The sequence below is a fragment of the Glycine max genome, chromosome 6 (genome assembly GCF_000004515.6).
Source record: "Glycine max cultivar Williams 82 chromosome 6, Glycine_max_v4.0, whole genome shotgun sequence".
NCBI classification, from domain to species: Eukaryota; Viridiplantae; Streptophyta; class Magnoliopsida; order Fabales; family Fabaceae; genus Glycine; species Glycine max.
In genome coordinates this window covers 43,380,964-43,398,543 of record NC_038242.2, presented here as the reverse complement: position 1 = coordinate 43,398,543, position 17,580 = coordinate 43,380,964, and the positions used below count along the sequence as shown (strand labels likewise).

The window sequence follows — 17,580 nt, the reverse complement described above, 5'->3', positions numbered from 1 at the left end:
GTAATGGATGTTTCAATTTATTTAAGTATAATCATCTCATTGGTACTGGTGTTCTTTGTGATGGTTTATATAAATTGAAATTGGATGGTTTGTATGTTGAAACTGTTTTAACTCTGCATCATAATGTTGGCATTAAACATAGTTTAGTGAATGAGCGATCTACTTTCTTGTGGCATAAACGTTTAGGTCACATTTCTAGAGAAAGGATAGAAAGATTAATAAAGAATGAGATTCTTCCTGATCTAGATTTTACGGATCTAAATATTTGTGTGGATTGTATCAAGGGAAAACAAACAAAACACACAAAGAAAGGAGCTACAAGAAGCACTCAGCTTCTTGAAATTATGCATACAGATATTTGTGGACCTTTTGATGTTAGTTCTTTCGGAAGGAAAAGATACTTTATCACCTTTATTGATGATTATTCACGTTATGGTTATGTCTACTTACTGCATGAGAAATCTCAGGCAGTGAATGCTTTGGAAATTTACTTGAATGAAGTAGAAAGACAATTAGACAGAAAGGTGAAAATTATTAGATCTGATAGAGGTGGTGAGTATTACGGAAGATATGATGAAACTGGGCAACACCCAGGTCCATTTGCTAAGCTCCTTCAGAAACGAGGCATTTGTGCGCAATACACAATGTCTGGTACGCCACAACAAAATGGTGTATCAGAAAGGCGTAACAGAACTTTAATGGATATGGTTAGGAGTATGTTAATCAATTCAACCTTGCCCGTATCTTTGTGGATGTATGCTTTGAAAACTGCCATGTATTTGTTAAATAGGGTTCCTAGTAAGGCAGTTCCAAAGACACCTTTTGAACTGTGGACAAATAGGACACCTAGTATGAGGCACCTGCATGTTTGGGGTTGTCAGGCAGAAATAAGAATTTACAATCCACAAGAAAGAAAATTGGATGCAAGAACAATCAGTGAAAATTTCATTGGTTATCCAGAAAAGTCAAAGGGGTATATGTTTTATTGTCCTAATCATAGTACGAGAATTGTCGAAACTGGAAATGCAAGGTTCATTGAAAACGGTGAAACCAGTGGGAATACAGTTCCACGAGAAGTGGAAATTAAAGAAGTTAGAGTGCAAGTCCCTTTAGCTTTTGCCTCTAGCAGTAAGGTGATTACTACTTCAGTTATTGCTACAAACAATACTGAAAAAGTACAACACAATGATGAGCCCATGATACATAATGAACTCATTGTGGAAGAACCACAGGAAGTAGCATTAAGGAAGTCTCAAAGAGAAAGAAGACCAGCTATTTCGAATGATTATGTGGTATACTTACATGAAACAGAAACAAACTTAAGCATTAATGATAATGATCCAGTTTCATTTTCACAAGCTGTAAGTTGTGATAATTCTGAGAAGTGGTTAAATGCCATGAAATAAGAGATAGATTCCATGGAATATAATGGTGTTTGGGACCTTGTAGAATTACCAAAGTGTTGTAAGAGAGTTGGTTGTAAGTGGGTCTTCAAGACTAAACGTGACTCTCATGGCAACCTTGAACGTTACAAGGCTAGACTTGTTGCTAAGGGATTTACTCAGAAAGATGACATTGATTATAAAGAGACGTTTTCACCAGTCTCACGAAAGGATTCTTTCAGAATTATCATGACATTAGTAGCCCATTATGACTTGGAGCTACATCAGATGGATGTGAAAACTGCCTTTTTGAATGGAGATTTAAAGGAGGATGTTTATATGGACCAACCAATGGGATTCTCAGTTGAAGGGAAGGAACACATGGTATGCAAATTAAAGAAATCAATATAAGGTCTTAAGCAAGCTTCCCGCCAATGGTATTTGAAATTTAATGATACCATTGTTTCCTTTGGATTTAAGGAAAACACTGTTGATCGGTGTGTATATCTGAAGGTCAGTGGGAGTAAGGTTATGTTTCTAATCCTGTATGTTGATGATATATTGCTTGCAACTAATGATCTTGGTCTTCTTCATGAGACTAAGAAGTTTCTTTCTAGTAACTTTGAAATGAAGGATATGGGTGAGGCAAGTTATGTGATAAGGATAGAAATATTCCGAAATAGATCACAAGGATTGTTAGGCTTGTCTCAGAAAGCATATATCAATAAAGTACTAGAGAGATTTAGGATGGAAAAGTGCTCAGCATCTCCCGTTCCAATTCAGAAATGAGACAAATTTAGTCTCGCACAATGTCCTAAAAATGATCTGGAACGGAAACAAATGGAAGCAATTTTGTATGCATCAGTTGTTGGGAGTATTATGTATGCTCAGACCTGCACTCGACCAGATATAAGCTTTGCAACTGGAATGTTGGGAAGATATCAAAGTAATCCAGGAATGGAACATTGGAAAGCTGCAAAGAAAGTTTTGAGATACTTACAGGGAACAAAAGACCACATGCTTACATATAAGAGGTCTGATCACCTAGAGGTGATTGGATATTCAGACTCAGACTTTGCTGGATGTGTGGATACAAGAAAATCCACTCTTGGCTTTGTATTTCTCTTAGCCGGATGAGCAATATCGTGGAAGAGTGCAAAACAATCAGTTGTTGCTGCATCCACCATGGAAGCTGAATTTGTAGCATGTTTTGAGGCTACAATTCAGGCTAATTGGCTGCGGAACTTTATTTCAAGGCTTGGAATTGTCGACAGTATTGCTAGGCCGCTGAAAATGTATTGTGATAACTCCGCAGCAGTATTCTTTTCTAAGAACGACAAGTACTCTACGGGTGCCAAGCATATGGAATTGAAGTACTTTGCCGTGAAAGAAGAAGTTCAGAAACAAAGAGTGTCAATAGAACATATTAGCACAAAGCTTATGATAGCTGACCCTTTGACAAAGGGATTACCGCCCAAGATATTTATAGAACATGTTGAAAGTATGGGCATTATTGTTATTGATGATCATTAAGTGTAATTCACCTTATGTAATTTTGCTGACACTTCTAAGTCTCTTGGCCTTCCATGTATTTGAATTCTGGCCATCTACAAACTGACCTTTTCAGTATTTGGAAAAATTTTATGTAGCCTCCAGAACATTGTTATTCTCATTTTTTTTTCTTTTTTTCTAAGCAAAACAAAATCGTGACAATCATTGTTAGGGAAAGAAACTGGATTCGAGGCCAGTACCTCCAAAAGGAAAGAAAAGAAAGGAAGCTTTTGATATTTCATATATTTGCTTGTATTACAATTGCTTTATTAATACTAGTTTCCTACTAACAGTTTTTGTCATTTTGTGCCAAGGAATATCCTGAGGCAATCATTGGTAATCAAATACGGTTATGCTGTCCCCCACTACCAACAATTCCTCATCTAGCAATACCAGCATCCAAACCAGGTCAGCTTCTCTATACGTAGTCACTAAGGTAAGAGGGCCTTGTGATAGTCCTCTTTGCCTTTGCTGCTATCTGCACCCCTTTGTCCTGTGTCTGCACCTTTGTTTGATGAACTCTGTTGCCTCTGCTAGCTATTTCCTCTTTTGTATCAATCATTTTCCAAGTTCGAAATGCTGTGATAATATGAACTTAGATGTTATTGAAGAATACCAGATAATGACTGAAATTAATCCATTCTTATTTGATTCAAGATAAGTGAATTGGACCCAATTGGCTAATGTAGTCTACTATTCAACCTATATTTTTTAGGTTAATATACTACATCTTCCATGTCTTGAACTTGCGCCACAAACTTTTACAGCTTCTGCATATTTCATCAAATCAGATTTCTCCCTTCCTGAGGAACCTTCGTATTTGAGTTTCATACACCAAGTTTCAACACAATTACGTTCACTTATAGAGTCCTCAGTTTTCAATGTTTTATTTTTTTCAGTTGAGCATGAGATCTCAGTTTTCAATGTAAATTCTTATATTTATCATGATAATTGACAGTTTGAAGCAAACAAGGATTACACCAACCACTAAGCGCATGCATCATCTGGTGCAAGGTTGTTCCAGCTCAACTAGTGATATCGAGTTCGAATAGTTAGTATGCAGCTGTGTAAAATACTCAAAAGGAGAGTTTTACCATCTTCAGTGATTACTGTCCGGTGAAGATACTTGTGGTCTATAAAATGAGAACAGAGATTACAACAACCTGACTTAAGCTATGAACTCATGTCAAGTCTAGTATTTAATGGTCTCGACTAAAGTTGGGTATCAAAAGCAAATTACATTTTTGTAAATGAGTGTTAGTTTTTTATTCTTTTAACAGCATTATCAATCATACCTTGAAAATTAATGTTACTTCCAAAAGATTTGCTACTCATGTACAGAAATCACAGTTATCACCACTGTCAACATGTAGCATAAAGCTTCTCACATTTTTTATTCCTTGTGATGTGTGGTGCAAGTTGTGAGGCATAATTTTTTTCATGTCAAGAACTGAAGAAGCATCACATTACAACCATATTCTTTAGCAAATTTCAATTTGCAATTCTTGTCTTCAAAGGACCCTTTGCTTATTTAATGCTAGTGTTTGGATACATGAAACAAAGATAAAAGATACAACAAAAGCTCGAAATAACCTGTTCACTAACTAACTATGTATGATTAAATAAGGAATATATCCCATATACGAAGACGAATCTTTAACATTTTCTAACCTTCCCTTCCTGTCTTCCATCTAAGGTTGTGATGGAAAGTTCATTAACTGAGCACAAGTTGTGATTTGATTCAAATTTAACATCTTTTTCAGTGTAAAACCCTGGAACCTTGGGTTTTGGCAATAATTTATCACCTTTCAACATTAAAACCACAGATGACATCTCTGGCCTATCTCCGGGCCTTTGTTGCACGCATAATAGACCTATCTGTATGCATCGTATGACTTCACGGAATGTGCATTGTTCTCCCAACACATCATCCAGTAGTTCAGTGCCCTATCTTTAGTCCATAATCTCCATTCCTAAGATGGTAAAAAGTAAATTCGTAGGTAGGAAATAATTAAAGTTAAACTAATTACCAACTCATTCAGATCATCAAGCTTACATGTCCAAGAAGATTATTATAGCTTTCAGGGTCTGAAAATTCCCTGTTTTTCTTCGCACTTACAATCTCAAGTAAAATCACTCCATAGCTAAAGACATCTGATTTCACAGAGAATTGCCCACTCACAGCATACCCAGGAGGCATATAACCACTGAAGAAATTTTTATAGTAAGATAATCAAAAGTTGAAAGAGTAATATAAAAAAATCAAAATTGGATAGAAACTAACTAAGTTCCGGCCACTGTATTTGTGTTTGCCTCAACTTGATCTCCCAAGAAAGATCGAGCAAGGCCAAAGTCTGATATTTTGGGATCCAAATTAGTGTCTAGTAAAATGTTACTAGTTTTTAGATCTCTGTGAATAATCCTTAGCCTTGAGTCTTGATGAAGATAAAGAAGTCCCCTGGCACTGCCACAAATAATATTGAAAAGCTTGCGCCAATCTAACAACTTCCTTTTGGCTTCATCTAGTTAAATACAAACACATATTAGGATAGCAGTTTTTGTCTCAATAATTCTATAAACTACAACTAAGCAATAAGAAGAGTGTGCTTGATATATATAATTAATTTTAACGTGTCCAACCAAATATAAAGTAGTCCAAGCTTCGGTTGGACATGTATTCATAGATCAACATTTTTTCTTCTTCTATGCAGCAACCTACAAGCTTTACAAGATTAGGGTGCCGAAGTTTGACAATTAGTGCCACTTCATTTTTGAACTCATCCAACCCTTGTCCTTGTAACATCCCAATTTTTGTAATCTATATTAAAAAGGATTGTTATTTATAAATAAATAGAGTTTTAGAAAAATGATAAGATTTTATAAATAAATAAATAAGGGGATATAATTATTAATTAAAATAATGATTTGAGAGAAAATAAAAAGGATATTTCATTTATCTGTTTGATAGAAAATAAAATAGAGTTTGTTTTTATAAAATAAACAAATAAATATATATAGAGCAAATAATAGGCCGAGTACTCTAGGTATAAATAGTTATGTTAAGTCAGGTACTTCCTTTTGGCTTCATTTTCGTTTTTCCCCTTCTCCTCTGAAAACTCTTTCTTTTTCCTGCAGCCTACCAAACCTGTCTCAGAAAAACGACGATCTTGGTCTTGTTCACCGTTGGATCGTCGTGAAATTTGAGTACCACGTTCGCAACCCAATTTCGAACATTCTCACCGTTGGGAATTTGAAAATCATATCTGAGCTTAGAGAAAAACCCTTCGAATTGTAGCATTTTAATTTCCCGCAGAAACCCAAAACTGTTTCGGTAAAACTACGATCCCGGTTTCGTTAACCGTTGGATTTTCCTGAAATTTGGATATGTTGTTTGAAATTCAGTTGCGCACACTTCTACTGTTGGGATTTTTGAGATAATATTCGTGGAGGGAGGAAAAGGAATTGCATGAAGACAGTACAAGTGGAGGTTTCAATCTCTTCTCCGTCTCTCTAACGTTTGGGAATTCTATCGGAGCAGTCGGAGGAATAACTGAAGGAATATCAGGGAACCGCTAGAGATGTTACTATCGCTGGCTGAAGACACGTGAGTCCGCTCAGAGGTAAGGGATGAGTTATTCACAATTGGGATTAGTGAGAACATGTGTAGGAATCCTTAGAGAACTAAATTTGGGTTTATTTTGGGATGTTTATTGAATTATAATTTTTCTTTATGATTATGAATACAATATTATTGTGTTCTATGTACCAATTGATGTCCTGATGAGAATTGATTGATAAACTTGAGTGCTCTTGATGTCTTTGTGTTAACCCATGATTTTGATTAATTGATTTTGTACAATTGTGAGAAACTATTTCAGAGGTTTTACATTCCATGTTGTGATAAAATATTTTGTATAAATTGTTATGTTGAGGTTATGAAATGATGATTCAAACTGTGAGTATGTGATAAATTGAACATGTGACGGATGATGAAATACATGTGTATTAAGATGAGATGTGTGTATTGAGTTGTGAACTATAAACTGTGCAATCACACAATTGTAAGACCCTTTAAGGGCGACGAGTATTGTGATGGGATCCATTGTGGGAACCCGACGAGTTAAAATGATTTTGAAAACAATTGAGTAAATGTTTGTATTGCATAGTTCATAGGTAAAGTATATATGATTCATGAGGTGTGATAACATTTTAAATTGAGATTATACCATTGTGATTGGGATTAAGTGTATGTGATAAATTGTGTATGTATGTGATTGAGATGTTGTGTGCATTGAGTATTAACTATGAATTGTACAATCACACGATTATAAGTCCCTTTAAGGGCGATGAGTTAATGTTAAGTCCCTTTTTGGGTGACGAGTTAATGTTAAGTCCCTTTTAGGGCGACGAGTTAAGACTATTTTGAGAACAATTGAGGAGTCGTGTGTTTTGTACAATTCATAGATAGAGTCTGTGTGCTAAAATATTTTATGGGTTGGACCTGAATCAGGAGGGAGAGGCCCTGACGGACTCTTCGGAGTGTAGGCCTTGGGGGTCACACGGTTTGAGTGCTCCTTTAAGCCTATATTGATCCCATATGGTTGGAGCATTCTCGCAAAACACTGTGACCCTGACTGGTCTCCCTATGATATTACCTAGTGAGAGCGACTTGACTTGCTAGTGTATGGTTTGTCTTGTCATGTACTCCTAGGCGCCTGACGAGATTTTTTACTGACATGGTACCACATTGCATATAGGCTTGAGTCTTAGCATAACTGTTGCATACGCTTGCTAATTGTTTATTATGAAATTGATGTGTTATTATGTCTTGATCGGAGTGTGTGATTCCTGTGTATAGTGATTGATGATTGAAAGGTGTGATTGATGGATGAAAAGTGTGATTGATGAATGACAAAGTGATGAAATAATGTGAGATATGCTAAGTAAATTGTATTTGGCTACTATATGTTGTGTTGTTTCTCTCTAGTAGTTAGAAATGTGATAACTCACTCCCGGTTTGTTGTTTGTGTTTGGATCCTGTGATGATCTTGAACTTTGTGTTCGAGGGAGCATATGAATAGATGGATGACTATGAAGAACCTCATGCTAGAGGACACAGGAACACCACGCTCTGATAGGATGTGACATTAGGATATAGGTTCTATATTAATTGTATGAGACTTAGATAACCTTCTTTGAGTCGAGATGACTTTATTATTTATTTGTACAAGTTTGAATATGATGTAGAAGAAAGTGAATGTGAGCCTTTTACCCATTTGAAAAGTTTGTATTTAAAAATGTTTTAAAAATACTTTTAATTAATGTTTGAATTTTTATTCTTTTATTAATATATATGTGAGGGGTAGAGGGTGTCACAGTCCTGACTTCTTTGAAAGCCTTTTCACGGCTAACTCTTTTCCATCTATCAGTGTGGCCTGAAAAGTAATATTCCTCTATAGTTAGAAACATTTTAAGGATAATAGAAGTTTGAGATGTCAGGTTTCTTTATCACCTTGTATACTGGTCCGAATCCACCTTCTCCTAGCTTATTTTTGGTTGAGAAGTTTTCAGTGGCATTAGCTATGACTGAGAAATAAAAAATCGGCAAGTCACCGTCTTCTGTTCTCTGTTTATTTTTGTAATGCTTGATGTAAAATTTTCTTGCAGCCCCTGATTTATTGGAAAATAAAATTACAAAATCATTGACATATAATATGCAGATTTTTTGTTCATAATTGCCTGTGTTAGATGCTAAATTAAATCTATATGTTTACCTGGATTCTTCATTATCAATGTGCATACACATGTGATGATTAATCCAAAAATAGTCACACCAACCATGATTTCTACTATTTTTCTCTTTGTATTTCTGTGGCTGTCGTGATCTATAAGAAATAGAGCACGATCAGTCACCAATTTTAAAATAAATAGATATATCAATTGATGTGGAGTGGGCTGAGTCCAGTTTCTCAGTCACTTCCTCCATGACGCATATCTAAATTTGCATATGCTGTACAAGAACAGTTGTTAAGACATGACTTTTGACACTTATCAAGGTTCATGGTCTTACTAAACCATGATGAAGAGGTGTCTGGCAATTTCATGTCCATGTACTTCAAGAAGCCATCTACGTAACTATTTCCGCAACTAGCTTTATTCCTTGGAACACAACCATAGAACCAAATTCCTACATTCCATTGACCAGGAGACTTGGGATCATACCCTCTAAGGCATTCACAATTAGGATGGTTACCATTGTAATTGCATACAGAATTTGCTCCACAAAATGCATAATTCTTGCATTTATCCACCTCCCCAATTGAGACCACTTGTTGATTTCTTGCTTGACTTGTCCAATAAAAAATCTTCGCGATCTCAGAAGGGAGCAGTGTATACATGATACGATCAGCAAAATAAGAAGTCTGGTTTTGAGGACCAGAGAACCTCCACAAAAGAAAAGTAAGGAAAAGGGAAATTCATTGCCTTGCTTTTTTATTACATGTATATTTATAGTAATTCCTAAGTAACAGAATTTGTAATTTTGTGCCTAAGGAATATTATTCTGTTATGCCTGCCTCTACAAGACCCGACGAGCACCAAGCGAGGCGATTTTGAAGATTCGTTTGTATATTGCCCATCTCACCCTTCAGACAAAGTCCTTGAGATAAGTGGGCTTCTTCACTACTCTCTTGGATTTCTCTACTTTTTGCACCTCTGCTGTGGATGTTGTTGCTCCCTCTGTGACTTCAATGGCTTCTGCTAGTGTCTCTGTTTCAGTGTCGCCAGTCGGCGGCAGAGTGCTTGGGGGCTGGAACAATGTAGCAAACTTGCTTAATAACTCACGGATTGCTATTGGGAGGTCTAGTGAGGAAGAAGCATCCTTAGCAAGAAATGTGATGTGGTAGTAAAGGACATCTCGATATGTTTGGCCAAGCCTGCAAATTGCGGAAAGAGAACTAATGGAGGTATCGCGATCACCCTGTAACGTGACCAAGTTCCCTTCGTAAAAGAATTTCATGACCAACATGTTGTAATCAATCAACACCGAGCCCAACGATTTAAGCCATTGGACCCCAAGGACAATATTCGCACCGGAAATGGGTAAGACATATAAGTCAACGCGAAAATGGGTGGACTGAATGTAAATGGAAATGGCTTCACAAACCAGGTGACAATCCAGTTGTTGGCCATTGCCAACCATGACACGGAGGGGTGAAGTGGGACGAGTAGGAAGGCCCAATTGCATAACCAGCTGATGTTGAATGAAATTGTGCATGCTTCCACCGTCTACGAGAAGCATGACGTCCCGACCGGAGATGGTGGCGACAAAATGGAGCGTTTCAGGAGCTAGGTGTCCTGCCAACGAATTCAAACTTAGTTAGGCCAGGTATGGGTCATGGGTATGTGGCGGGTCAGTATGCGGGTTCGGGTCAGGGTCCAATGTTTCTATAAGAACTGGGTCAGGGGGTTCCTCTTCCTCGGCCAGCAGAAGAAATACCCTAGAGGCACAATGGTGGCCTCTATGGTATTTCTTATCACAGCTGAAATAGAGGCCACGTTCACGGTGGGAGGCAATTTCCTCCGACGTGAGACATTTAAAGGGTGGTGGAGGTGGGACAGGTCGTGGAGATGGTGTGGGTGAGGGTGGGGTTCGTGGGTTAGGGGAAAGGAGAGGTTAGGGTAGGTTGGGTCGAGACGGGGCCAAAGACAGGGAGGGTGGTAGTGGTGGCCGAGGGCAAGAGAAGGAAGGGGGTGGGCGAGAGTCGTGAAGTTTCTCCTCTTGGAGGCGGGCAAGACCCGTGGCTTGGGAAAGGGTTAGGGGTTGATGAGCCTGGACCTCACAGCGAATCTCCGGGGTGAGACCGAAGATGAAGCAGCTGAGGAGGAATGGTGCTGGAAGCCCTACAATGCGATTGGCTAAGTCCTCGAATTCTGAGAGGTAAGTGGTCACTGATCCCTTCTGTGTAAGCTTGAAGAGGGCCCATGTGGGGTCTTCATATTGCGAAGGTGCAAACCTGGTCTGTAGCGCCTGAAGAAATACTAGCCACAAAGTGAATTGACCGTTTACGGTCATCCACTGGAACCAGGATAAGGCGCACCCCTCCATGTAGGAGGCAATTGTTAATCGATCATGTTCAGGAGTACCATGGTACTCTAAGAACTGATTGATTTTGAATATCCAGCCCAGAGGATATGTTCCATCAAACCTGGGTACATCTAACTTCAGTCTATGTGCCTGTGCAGGATTAGGAAGGGGGCGTGGAATGGAGGAAGTCATGGTGGGGTTAACCATAGAAGGGGAAACATGGCTGATGAGGTTGTCAATTTTCTGGGTAAGGGAGAGCAGTTGGTTGGTGAGGCAAATGAGAAGTTGCTCGAGCTTATCCGAGGATGAGGATGGCGCTAAATCAGGCATGGTGACAACGAGAGCACCAAGATGATACGATCAGCAAAATAAGAAGTCTGGTTTCGAGGACCAGAGAACCTTCACAAAAGAAAAGTAAGGAAAAGGGAAATTCATTCATTGCCTTGCTTGTTTATTACATGCATATTTATAGTAATTCCTAAGTAACAGAATTTGTAATTTTGTGCCTAAGGAATATTATTCTGTTATGCCTGCCTCTACAAGACCCGACAAGCACCAAGCAAGGGGATTTTGAAGATTCATTGGTATATTGCCCATCTCACCCTCTAGACAAAGTCCTTGAGATAAGTGGGCTTCTTCACTACTCTCTTGGATTTCTCTACTTTTTGCACCTCTGCTGTGTATGTTGTTGCTCCCTCTGTGACTTCAATGCCTTTTGCTAGTGTCTCTGTTTCAATTCGAGTCTTACCTTCTTCTTCTCTATCAATACACACTGAACATCGATTTATCAAGACTGTTGTATCTATAGGACATCTCCTTTTTGTTGAACACAAATATTGGTGATATTCCAAGTGTTGGTCCCGGATACCCAACTGCAGACAAGCCATTCCATGACCCTGCTCTTGTTATTATAACAATTCCCTTGAATTTAATTATTTGAAGATATCCTCTAAGATCAATTTTCAAAGCATATTCTCCCTTAGCATGATCGTCAACACTTTTCCAAGACGACAAAAACCATTCAAGGTCAGTGTCTAAGTTCCACCCAACTTTCATTCCTGGCATGTATGTGTCACAGGGATGATCAAAACTCTGCCATAAAAAGCTGTCATCTTTTGTTCCCTGTCCATTTTTCACGAGGTTTTCGGAATTCAAGAGACGCACGATTGGATTAGTCCTGGCTTTGCTTGATATGTTGTTGGAAGATGACCAAATAGTGTTGTTTGTAGGATTGAGAAGCTCAAGTATCCCCTTTTCATTGAGTTTGAGAACTCCAAAGTTATTCTCAAGAGGTGTATTTTGGTTAGCCACCCATACCACTGTGAAAGGGGATACATTTTTGTACCATATACCCAAGTATCGTCTTGTCGAATTTCCAGGACTGAAGAAACCCATTTCAGTAATTTCACCGGCTGAAACCAAAGTCTCACCGTCATCTGGGATATATTGACTCATTTCCAATCTGTCTAGTAAAGTACATTTTCCCAACATATAGGAGAATAAGAAAAACCAAATGCATAACATTGTTACGTTATGGAAGCAATGCTTTCTAAATTGCATAATAAGCAAGCATGAAGGTCTCATAACTTTTTTGTTAAAGGAAGTGCTTTTGATTATGCAGTGGAAGAGCATGACCATAACAATGTGACATGACAACGCCAATTGTTTTAAGAAGACTGTGGAGTCCATTATTGTAGGCTTATAGGCAGGACTTGATAATTGTGTTGAAAAAAATGTCACTTACATTTTTTCATTTTGAAAAAATATATCATAAACACGATTACACGATCAAATAAAAAATATTCTTGCATTAATTAGATTTCATTAATTTTTTTTTAAAAAAGTAATAATGTATATAGTAAAATTATTTTCAAATTAACGCTAACTTTTTTAATTAATCTTTTGCATCTCTAATTAAATATATCATCAGTAAAAAAAAAAAAAGCGGAACCTAGGTTTCTTCCATCCTTGGGTGATGCCTAGTGGCTTGGCCACCGACGGAGTGAGTCTTTGCTCTCTACAAACACTGGGGTTTCTTCTTTGATCCTTGGGAGTTATGACTGCCTCGATCTCCAAAGTTTTTCCTTGTTTTTTCCAATCGCATGCCCTATCGCTTTTTTCTCATCTTGGGCTATGAAGTAGTTTCCAACTTGAACTGCTCTTGATGGGGAAGAACAAGGGTCGTCAATCGCACTCAACTGCAAAGCAAATTATGGTGAAGGGTACTACCTCAGGTTCAGGCAAGGTGCTCGTAAAAAAGGCAGGGACAAATTCTACAAAAATTGATGATGTCACACACCAAGTGTTTGATAATTTGCCAGAATGTAGTGCTAAATCTGAATCTTCCTCAGAGGTTTCTTGCACCTTAGGGGACAATGATTCAACCACTGATGATGATTCATCTCACTCCTGTGGCTCTAAGTCATCACCGCAGCTAGACGACAATAAGGCTCCCACTCCTTGGGTCAATCTGTTCAAAGATAACAGAAACCCTTCCAAAGGTTTTGGAATGAAATTCTCCCCTCTACCCTCTGATGATGAAGTGCTGTTGAAAGAAACTGATTTGCAACCCCTGGAAGAGGCTTGGGACATAGCCTTATTGGCTATGTGGCTAGCCGATTCCTAGGAAAGAAAGCTCTGCTGGATTGTTGCCAAAAATGGGGAGTCAAGTTTTCATACTCAGCTCATGAAAGTGGTTGGCTGGTGTTTAAATTTGAGTCTGAGGACGATCTGAACCAAGTCCTCTCTGCAGGCCCTTACTTCATATTTCAAAGACCCCTGCTATTGAAGGTTATGCCAGCATTCTTTGACTTTGGCAATGAGGAGCTCAGCAAGATCCCTGTCTGGGTTAAACTCAGAAATCTACCTCTGGAGCTTTGGAATCCTCAAGCCTTAGGGAAAATCCTGTCCAAGATTGGTTTGCCCATTCGATCTAACCATCTTACTGCTTCTAAGAGGTCTATTTCTTTTGCTAGAGCTTTAGTTGAGGTTGATGCTTCTTTGGAGCTCATCGATGAAGTTCGATTTAGACTTCCTATAGGGAAGAATTTTGTGCAAAAGATTGAGTATGAAAATAGACCTTCTTTTTGTACTCACTGCAAGATGATTGGGTACTACCTCACTAATTGTAAAATTGTCACTGCGAATAAGCCTGTTCTCATCACAGCCTGCCCCACCTTGGATCAGCCACAAGTGGGTGATTCAACAATGCCCCCACATACCAATACAGCAGGCCCCTCTAATAATCTAAAGAATGTCCAGACTAATCTGTCTGTCCCTCCTCACAGAAAACATGTTCTGGTTGCAAATCATGTTCCTGTCCTTCAGAATTATTCTGACCTCAAAGAAACAGGGAACACTGAGTTTGGTGATCCTATAGATGAGGGGTTTGTTCAGGTGAAAACAAAACACCAGAAAAAAGGTAAAAAAGTGCAACTCATAAAGACAACTCGTATTGAGGATATGCAAGTTGATGTCCAAAGAGGAAGAAATCATAAAGCTGTAACTAGGGTCGGGGAGGCTTCCTTCCGTCCGAATCCATGATCATTGCCTCTTGGAACATCAGAGGCTTTAATTTGCCTCTGACGCATCATGCGATGCAGAGCTTCCTTCGCTGCAAGGAAATTAACGTCATGGTTGTGTTGGAAACTAAGTTGAATAAGACTTCAGTTGAGGAAATCATGAGAAGAAAGTTTGGTGACTGGCAATTCACCCATAACTTCGCTTCTCATAATGCTGGAAGAATTCTTATCCTCTAGAAGCAGGATAAGATCCATCTTTCTGTTTTGGAGTCAAATGCCCAATTGATTGACTGTGCTATTGATTGTAAAATCATTGCCAAGCGCTTTCAAGTTTCATTCATCTACGGTCTTCACTCCATTGTGGCAAGAAGATCTTTTTGGATAAATCTGAATAGTATCAATGCTAATATGAACTGCCCCTGGCTCCTCATTGGTGACTTCAACTCCATTCTGTCTCCCACCGACTATTTCAATGGAGCTGAGCCCAATGCTTATGAGTTGCAAGATTTTGTTGATTGTTATTCTGACCTGGGGCTAGGGAGCATCAACACTCATGGCCCCTTGTACACGTGGACTAATGGCAGGGTATGGAGCAAACTGGACAGAGCTTTATGTAACCAAGACTGGTTCAATTCCTTTGGAAACTCTGCTTGTGAAGTTATGGAGTTTATTTCTATTTCAGACCATACTCCTCTAGTTGTCACCACTGAGTTGGTAGTGCCTAGAGGTAATTCTCCATTTAAATTCAACAATGCTATTGTGGATCATCCAAATTTCTCAAGAATTGTTGCAGATGGATGGAAGCAAAATATCCATGGCTGTAGCATGTTCAAGGTCTGTAAGAAATTAAAAGCTCTTAAAGCTCCCTTGAAGAATCTTTTTAAGCAGGAGTTTAGCAACATCTCCAACCGAGTGGAGCTAGCTAAGGCTGAATATAACAGTGTGCTTAATTGTCTAAAGAAAAATCCTCAGGATCCTTTCCTTCTTGCTCTGGCAAACCGCACTAGAGGGCAGACCATTATGCTTAGAAAAGCGGAGTCTATGAAATTTGCTCAGGTCATCAAAAACATATATCTCCTGCAGGCTGATAAATGCTCCAAATTCTTTCATGCTTTAATCAAGCGTAATAGACACGACCGGTTTATTGCTTCCATAAGGCTAGAGGATGGGCATAACACTTCCTCCCAAGATGAAATTGCCCTTGCTTTTGTGAATCACTTTAGGAATTTGTTTAGTGCTCATGAGCTGACCCAAACTCCTTCCATTTCGATTTGCAACAGGGGTCCTAAGGTTCCCACCGATTGCTTTGTGGCCTTACTTTGTCCTACTTCTAAGCAAGAGGTTTGGGACGTTATTTTTGTGATGGATAACAATAAAGCTCCTAGGCCAGATGGTTTCAATGCTTTATTCTTCAAGAAGGCTTGGAATATCATTGGTGATGATATCTTTGCGACGGTTAATGAATTCTTTACAACTGGAAAAATTTTAAAGCAGATCAACCATGCTATTATTGCGCTTATTCCTAAGCATGATCAGGCCTCCCAGGTTAACCATTTTAGACCCATATCTTGTTGTAATTTGTTATACAAGATTGTGTCTAAAATTCTGGCCAACCGCATAGCCCCAAAGCTTGAGACTATTATTGGGGAAACTCAAACTATCTTCATTAAGAACAGAAAGATGATGGACAACATCTTCCTAGTTCAAGAGATTTTGTGCAAATATGCCCGAAAAAGATCCTCTCCAAGATGTCTCCTGAAAATTGACTTGCATAAAGCTTATGATTCCATTTCCTGGGAATTCTTGGATTGGATGCTTAAGTCCTTTGGCTTCCCAGCCCAGTTCTGTACTTGGATCATGGAATGTGTTTCTTCCACTTCCTTTAGTGTGGCAGTCAATGGATCCATTTATGGCCACTTCAAAGGGCAGCGGGGTATTAGACAAGGGGATCCTCTCTCCCCTTATCTGTTTGTGCTTTGTTTGGAGTACTTTTCCAGAGATATGAGCAACCTTAAGGATGATGCCAATTTTAAATTTCATCCCAACTGTGCAGGTATTCAACTATCTCATTTGGCTTTTGCAGATGATATTATGCTTCTATCTAGAGGAGATATCCCTTCCGTGTCAACTATGTTTGCCATGCTTCAGCACTTCTGTAGGGTTTCAGGGCTTTCCATCAGCTCTGATAAATCTGTCATATACTCAGCCGGTATTAGGCCTCATGAGCTTTCTCATATTCAACAACTTACTGGATTTAGCTTGGGTGGCTTCCCTTTTAGATACTTGGGTGTTCCCCTTTTATCATCTAGATTAAATGTATGTCACTATGCTCCCTTGCTGTCCAAGATTACTAGCCTGATTCAGGGATGGAGCAGGAAGTCTTTATCTTACACAGGTAAGCTAGAGTTGATCAGAGCAGTTATTCAAGGAATTGTGAATTTCTGGATGGGAATTTTTCCTTTGCCTCAATCTGTTCTGGACCAGATCAACTGTTCGTGTCGTAATTTTCTGTGGGGCAAAGCGGATATTGGCAAAAACAAGCCATTGGTTGCTTGGTCAGTAGTTTGTTCTTCGATAAAAGAAGGGGTTTAGGACTTTTTAATCTCAAGGACTGGAACCTTGCGCTTCTTTCCTGTATCCTGTGGGACTTTCATTGTAAGAAAGATTCTCTATGGGTTCGGTGGGTTCACCATTACTATTTCAGAGGGAGCGATGTGTGGAATTACAATACTTCTTCATCATATTCATTTTTGATAAAGAAAATCATTCAAATAAGGGACTTTATTATCTCCAAAGAGCTAAGTACGGAAGAGGCCAAAAAGAGGATTCAATCTTGGAACACCAATGAACAATTGCTTGTTGGCAAAGTCTATGATTACGTTAGAGGTGTCAAGCCTACTATTAGTTGGTGTTCTGTTATATGGAACCCAGCAATCCCCCCTAAGATGTCTTTATTCTATGGCTTGCTAAAAGGAACCGGCTGCTTACTCTTAACAAAGCTGTTTTTTTGAACAAGGGTTCCCTCTGCCCTTTATGTTCA

The 17,580-nt window shown here is 38.8% G+C and overlaps 1 pseudogene; it reads right to left on the bottom strand.

Moving 5' to 3' along the window:
* Window positions 1–4,589: 4,589 nt before the first annotated feature.
* Window positions 4,590–12,543, bottom strand: LOC100819695 (G-type lectin S-receptor-like serine/threonine-protein kinase At4g27290; annotated as a pseudogene).
* Between the last annotated feature and the right edge of the window lie 5,037 nt (window positions 12,544–17,580).